We start from the raw sequence: 8,104 nt of genomic DNA, 5'->3' as shown, positions 1-8,104 counted from the left end.
TAACAACGTCTTACTAGGTACATATGAATCATATTAAGATATTGATACACTTGGTTAATTATGTTAAATTATAAGTAAATATATTATTAAGTGTATTAACAATGAAATACATATGTAAAAATAAGACTACTAACTTAATGATTTCGAAACGAGACATATATGTAACGATTATCGTTGTAACGACATTTAACTGTATATACATCATACTAAGATATATTATATATCATAATATCATGATAATATAACAATTTAACATCTCATTTGTTATAATAAATAATGGGTTAATAACATTCAACAAGATCGTTAACCTAAAGGTTTCAAAATAACATTTACATGTGACGACTAACGATGACTTAACGACTCAGTTAAAATGTATATACATGTAGTGTTTTCATATGTACTCATACACTTTTGAAAGACTTCAAGACACTTATCAAAATACTTCTACTTAACAAAAATGCTTACAATTACATCCTCGTTCAGTTTCATCAACAATTCTACTCGTATGCACCCGTATTCGTACTCGTACAATACACAGCTTTTAGATGTATGTATTATTGGTATATACACTCCAATGATCAGCTCTTAGCATCCCATGTGAGTCACCTAACACATGTGAGAACCATTATTTGGCAACTAGCATGAAATATCTCATAAAATTACAAAAATATGAGTAATCATTCATGACTTATTTACATGAAAACAAAATTACATATCCTTTATATCTAATCCATACACCAACGACCAAAAACACCTACAAACACTTTAATTCTTCAATTTTCTTCATCTAATTGATCTCTCTCAAGTTCTATCTTCAAGTTCTACGTGTTCTTCATAAATTCCAAAAGTTCTAGTTTCATAAAATCAAGAATACTTCCAAGATTGCAAGTTTACTTCCAAGTTTTCTAAATCCATTCCAAGTAATCATCCAAGATCAAGAAACCTTTGTAACTTACAGTAGGTTATCTTTCTAATACAAGGTAATAATCATATTCAAACTTTAATTCAATTTCTATAACTATAACAATCTTATTTCGAGTGGAAATCTTACTTAAAATTGTTTTCGTGTCATGATTCTGCTTCAAGAACTTTCAAGCCATCCAAGGATCCTTTGAACCTAGATCTATTTTTCTCATTTCCAGTAGGTTTATCCAAGGAACTTGAGGTAGTAATGATATTCATAACATCATTCGATTCATACATATAAAGCTATCTTATTCGAAGGTTTAAACTTGTAATCACTAGAACATAGTTTAGTTAATTCTAAACTTGTTCGCAAATAAAAGTTAATCCTTCTAACTTGACTTTTAAAATCAACTAAACAAATGTTCTATATCTATATGATATGCTAACTTAATGATTTAAAACCTGGAAACATGAAAAATACCGTAAAACCGGATTTACGCCGTCGTAGTAACACCGCGGGCTGTTTTGGGTTAGTTAATTAAAAACTATGATAAACTTTGATTTAAAAGTTGTTATTCTGAGAAAATCATTTTTATTATGAACATGAAACTATATCCAAAAATTATGATTAAACTCAAAGTCGAAGTATGTTTTCTAAAATGGTCATCTAGACGTCGTTCTTTCGACTGAAATGACTACCTTTACAAAAATGACTTGTAACTTATTTTTCCGACTATAAACATATAATTTTTCTGTTTAGAATCATAAAATAGAGTTCAATATGAAACCAAATCAATTTGATTCACTCAAAACGGATTTAAAATGAAGAAGTTATGGGTAAAACAAAATTGGATAATTTTTCTCATTTTAGGTACGTGAAAATCGGTAACAAATCTATTTCAACCATAACTTAATCAACTTGTATTGTATATTATATAATCTTGAGATACCATAGACACGTATACAATGTTTCGACCTATCATGTCGACACATCTATATATATTTCGAAACAACCATAGACACTCTATATGTGAATGTTGGAGTTAGCTATACAGGGTTGAGGTTGATTCCAAAATATATATAGTTTGAGTTGTAGTTTACTAATGAGGACAGCTGACTTAATAAACTTAAAACATCAAAATATATTAAAAGTGTTGTAAATATATTTTGAACATACTTTGATATATATGTATATATTGTTATAGGTTCGTGAATCAACCAGTGGTCAAGTCTTACTTCCCGACGAAGTAAAAATCTGTGAAAGTGAGTTATAGTCCCACTTTTAAAATCTAATATTTTGGGGATGAGAATACATGCAGGTTTTATAAATGATTTACAAAATAGACACAAGTACGTGAAACTACATTCTATGGTTGAATTATCGAAATCGAATATTCCCCTTTTTATTAAGTATGGTGATCTAAGAATTAGGGAACAGACACCCTAATTGACGTGAATCCTAAAGATAGATCTATTGGGCCTAACAAACCCCATCCAAAGTACCGGATGTTTTAGTACTTCGAAATTTATATCATATCCGAAGGGAGTCCCGGAATGATGGGGATATTCTTATATATGCATCTTGTTAATGTCGGTTACCAGGTGTTCACCATATGAATGATTTTTATCTCTATGTATGGGATGTGTATTGAAATATGAAATCTTGTGGTCTATTGTTACGATTTGATATATATAGGTTAAACCTATAACTCACCAACATTTTTGTTGACGTTTAAAGCATGTCTATTCTCAGGTGAATACTAAGAGCTTCCGCTGTTGCATACTAAAATAAGGACAAGATTTGGAGTCCATGTTTGTATGATATTGTGTAAAAACTGCATTCAAGAAACTGATTTTGATGTAACATATTTGTATTGTAAACCATTATGTAATGGTCGTGTGTAAACAGGATATTTTAGATTATCATTATTTGATAATCTACGTAAAGCTTTTTAAACCTTTATTTATGAAATAAAGGTTATGGTTTGTTTTAAAAATGAATGCAGTCTTTGAAAAACGTCTCATATAGAGGTCAAAACCTCGCAACGAAATTAATTAATATGGAACGTTTTTAATCAATAAGAACGGGACATTTCAGTTGGTATCCGAGCGTTGGTCTTAGAGAACCAGAATATTTGCATTAGTGTGTCTTATCGAGTTTGTTAGGATGCATTAGTGAGTCTGGACTTCGACCGTGTTTTCTTTAAAAATGATTGCTTAACAAATTTTGTTGGAAACTATATATTTTTAACATGTGAATATTATGTGATATATTAATCTCTTAACGTGTTTGATATTATGTGATAGATGTCTACCTCTAGAACTAGTCCCATTGACTCACCTAATAATAATGAAGAGTCGAATATATATTGGACTGATTCACAAGTTCCCGAAGAAGAACCGGAAGAAGAATCAGAACCGGAAGAGGAGGAACCGGAGGAGAAAATAGAACCGGTGGGAGAAATAATAAAACGGTTAAGTAAAAGAAAATCCTCAACCAACCGACCAAGGTTAATTATGGTCAATGGTGTTTCCGCCAAGAAAGCAAAATATTGGGAGGATTACCAATTCTCTGATGAATCGGATTCCGACGAGAATTCCGATGATGTTATAGAAATTACCCCAACTGAATTTAAAAAAAGCAAAAGAAAATAATAAGGGAAAGGGCATAAAAATAGAGAAATCTAATTCCAACCCCGATGAACTTTATATGTATCGTCAACCCCCGAATTCCTTAAGTTGTAACAATGACCCGGGAACCTCTAAACCACCAGATTTTTCTAAACCGTTGTGGAAAACGACAGCTCGTATTAGGGGAACATCATATATCCCAAGAAACTTGGCAAAATGAACCAAAACCGAAGAAGAAGAAACGAGCGAGTCGGAATAAGATAGTTGTATTCATGTGGTGTAATATATGTAATATAGTGTGCTTATGCTTTATGATATATGTAAAAATTGCTTGTATTAATAAGTATTTTTTTTATGAATCTAACTCTTGTCTATTTTACAGTATAAAAACACAAAATGGATAGACAACTCAATATTTTAAGAGACCTACCCGGAGACATGATTGATGAAATCTTGTCTAGAGTCGGTCAGAATTCTTCGGCACAACTATTTACGGCGAAATCAGTTTGTAAGACATTCGAAGAATGTTCCAAGAATGTCTTGGTTTATAAGAGACTTTCGTTTGAAAGATGGGGGATATCACATTGGGAAACCCATAAGTTACGATGTGTTTACTTTGACGCATATATTGCGGGGAACCCAAATGCTATTTTACGCAACGGGTTAAGAAATTATTTTGACTCAATGTATCCGAATATAGGACTTCATGATTTAGAAAAGCAGCTAACATGCAACATAAAGAAGCATGCTATGCTTACGGGTTAGTAATGTTCGCTTCTCACCAAAGTGAGAAAAAGAACATCGGGCTACAACTATTAAACAAAACATTCCCACAAGTGACGGAGTCGGTAATTGGGGTAAGAAATGAGGTTTTTAGGTTATTACGAGACTGTTGGTCATTACGTAACCCTCGTCCCTTTGACGACGTTACAACACACTGTCTTATCAACGGCCATAACGGTTATGTTCCACAAGACCAAGGAAGGGAAGTAGTCCTAGTAAAACCAGAATGCATGACTTGTTTCTGGACGTATGAATTACGTGTCTTTATTGCCTTTGCTGAACGACTTGTGTACTAGCTAGAATTATCTTCACAACTATCTTGTATCAAAGTTATTGTGTGCTATATTTCATGCCTTATGTAAAATAAGCGGTATTGTAAGTTTGTAAAATATTGTGTAAAAGTTTGAACGCGAAATATTATTATAATCAGTTCTTCATATAGAATTGTAGTAGTTGAATTGTATATTAGCTACTAAGTATGAACTTAACGGGTAGGTACTACCCGAATTTAAACTTATAAAACGCTAATATGAAGAAAAAGCTTTTATAAATGAGTTCATATTATGCTACGAGATACTATTGACTACTCTTAATATTCTGTATGATTAACTTATTTCATTTGACTCTTTGAAGGAAATGGCACCGACTACTCGACAAACCGTGAATATGAATGAAGAGGAATTCCGTACTTTTCTAGCTTCAAACATAGCCGCAGTACAGGCTGCGCTACATACCAACAATAACCTTGGATCTAGCAGTACAGGAAATCATGTAGGATGCACCTACAAAGAATTCACTGCCTGCAAACCTTTGGAATTTGATGGAACCGAAGGACCAATCGGATTGAAACGGTGGACCGAGAAGGTCGAATCGGTGTTTGCCATAAGTAAGTGTACTGAAGAGGATAAAGTGAAGTACGCTATGCATACCTTCACAGGTTCTGCGTTAACATGGTGGAATACCTATCTAGAGCAAGTGGGACAAGATGATGCTTACGCACTATCGTGGTTAGCATTCAAGCACTTGATGAACGAGAAGTACCGTCCCAGAACCGAGGTCAATAAGCTCAAGACAGAACTTAGAGGGTTACGAACCCAAGGATTTGATATTACCACGTACGAAAGACGATTCACAGAATTGTGCCTATTGTGTCCGGGAGCGTTCGAAGATGAGGAAGAGAAGATCGACGCGTTTGTGAAAGGATTACCGAAAAGAATCTAAGAAGATATAAGTTCACACGAGCCCGCCTCCATACAACAGGCATGTAGAATGGCTCACAAACTAGTGAACCAGATTGAAGAAAGAATTAAAGAACAGACTGCTGAAGAGGCTAATGTGAAGCAAGTCAAAAGAAAGTGGGAGGAAAACGGTGATAAGAATCACCAATACAACAACAACAGCAATTACAACAATAATCGCAACAACTATCCCAACAATCGCAACATCAATCGCAACTACAACAAACGGCCCAACAACAACAACAACAACAACAACAACAACAACAACAATAACAACAACAACAACAACAACAACAGCAACTACAACAATCATCCCAACAACAATAATAACCGCAACAACAACAACAACAATCAAAAGCAGCTATGCCAAAGGTGTGAAAAGTATCACTCGGGGTTCTGCACCAAATTTCGCAACAAGTGTAAAAGAAATGGTCATAGCGCTGCGAAGTGTGAGGTCTACGGACCAGGGGTTAACAGAACGAAAGGAACAAATGGTGTTGGAATGAGTAATGGCGGAGCAAGTAGTGTCGGAGCAAGTAATGCCAATGTACTTTGTTATAAATGTGGAAAACCGGGCCACATTATTAGAAATTGCCCGAACCAGGAGAATACGAATGGACAAGGCCGCGAAAGAGTTTTCAATATTAATGCGGCAGAGGCACAAGAAGACCCGGAGCTTGTTTCGGGTACGTTTCTTATTGACAATAAATCTGCTTACGTTTTATTTGATTCGGGTGCGGATAGAAGCTATATGAGTAGAGATTTTTGTGCTAAATTAAGTTGTCCATTGACGCCGTTGGATAGTAAATTTTTACTCGAATTAGCAAACGGTAAATTAATTTCATCAGATAATATATGCCGGAATCGAGAAATTAAACTGGGTAGCGAAATATTTAAGATTGATTTGATACCAGTAGAGTTAGGGAGTTTTGATGTAATAGTTGGCATGGACTGGATGAAGAAGGTGAAAGCAGAGATCGTATGTTATAAAAATGCAATTCGCATTGTACGAGAAGAAGGAGAACCCTTAATGGTGTACGGAGAAAAGGGCAACATGAAGCTACATCTTATTAGTAATTTGAAGGCACAAGAATTAATAAGAAAAGGTTGCTATGATGTTCTAGCACACGTCGAGAAAGTACAAACCGAAGAAAAGAGCATCAATGATGTTCCCGTCGTAAAAGAATTTCCCGATGTATTTCCGAAAGAATTACCGGGACTACCTCCACATCGATCTGTTGAATTTCAAATAGATCTTGTACCAGGAGCTGCACCAATAGCTCATGCTCCTTACAGACTCGCACCCAGCGAGATGAAAGAACTGCAAAGCCAATTACAAGAACTTTTAGAGCATGGTTTCATTCGATCAAGCACATCACCGTGGGGAGCTCCTATTTTGTTTGTCAAGAAGAAGGATGGTACATTTAGGTTGTGTATTGACTACAGAGAGTTGAACAAACTTACCATCAAAAACCGTTATCCACTGCCGAGAATTGACGACTTTTTTGATCAACTACAAGGCTCGTCGGTTTATTCGAAGATCGATTTACGTTCTGGATATCATCAAATGCGAGTAAAGGAGGATGATATTCCAAAAACTGCTTTTAGGACGCGTTATGGTCATTACGAGTTTATGGTTATGTCGTTTGGATTGACCAACGCACCAGCTGTGTTCATAGACCTTATGAACCGAGTGTGTGGGCCATATCTTGACAAGTTTGTCATTGTTTTCATCGATGACATACTTATTTACTCAAAGAATGATCAAGAGCACGAAGAACATTTGAGAAAAGTGCTAGAAGTATTGAGGAAAGAAAAACTGTACGCTAAGTTTTCAAAGTGTGCATTTTGGTTGGAAGAAGTTCAATTGCTCGGTCACATAGTGAACAAAGAAGGTATCCAGGTGGACCCGGCAAAGATCGAAATCGTTGAAAAGTGGGAAACCCCAAAAACTCCGAAGCATATACGTCAATTTTTAGGATTGGCTGGTTACTACAGAAGATTCATCCAAGATTTCTCCAAAATAGCAAAACCCTTGACTGCATTAACGCATAAAGGAAAGAAATTTGAATGGAAGGATGAACAAGAGAAGGCGTTTCAATTATTGAAGAAAAAGCTAACTACGGCACCTATATTGTCATTGCCTGAAGGGAATGTTGATTTTGTGATTTATTGTGACGCATCAAAGCAAGGTCTCGGTTGTGTATTAATGCAACGGACGAAGGTGATTGCTTATGCGTCTAAACAATGGAAGATTCACGAGCAAAATTATACGACGCATGATTTAGAATTAGGCGCGGTTGTTTTTGCATTAAAGACTTGGAGGCACTACTTATATGGGGTCAAAAGTATTATATATACCGACCACAAAAGTCTTCAACACATATTTAATCAGAAACAACTGAATATGAGGCAGCGTAGGTGGATTGAATTGTTTAATGATTACGACTTTGAGATTCATTACCACCCGGGGAAGGCAAATGTGGTAGCCGACGCCTTGAGCAGAAAGGACGGAGAACCCATTCGAGTAAAATCTGTGAATATAA

The sequence above is a fragment of the Rutidosis leptorrhynchoides genome, chromosome 4 (genome assembly GCF_046630445.1).
Source record: "Rutidosis leptorrhynchoides isolate AG116_Rl617_1_P2 chromosome 4, CSIRO_AGI_Rlap_v1, whole genome shotgun sequence".
Lineage (NCBI taxonomy): Eukaryota > Viridiplantae > Streptophyta > Magnoliopsida > Asterales > Asteraceae > Rutidosis > Rutidosis leptorrhynchoides.
This window is presented reverse-complemented; position numbering follows the sequence as displayed.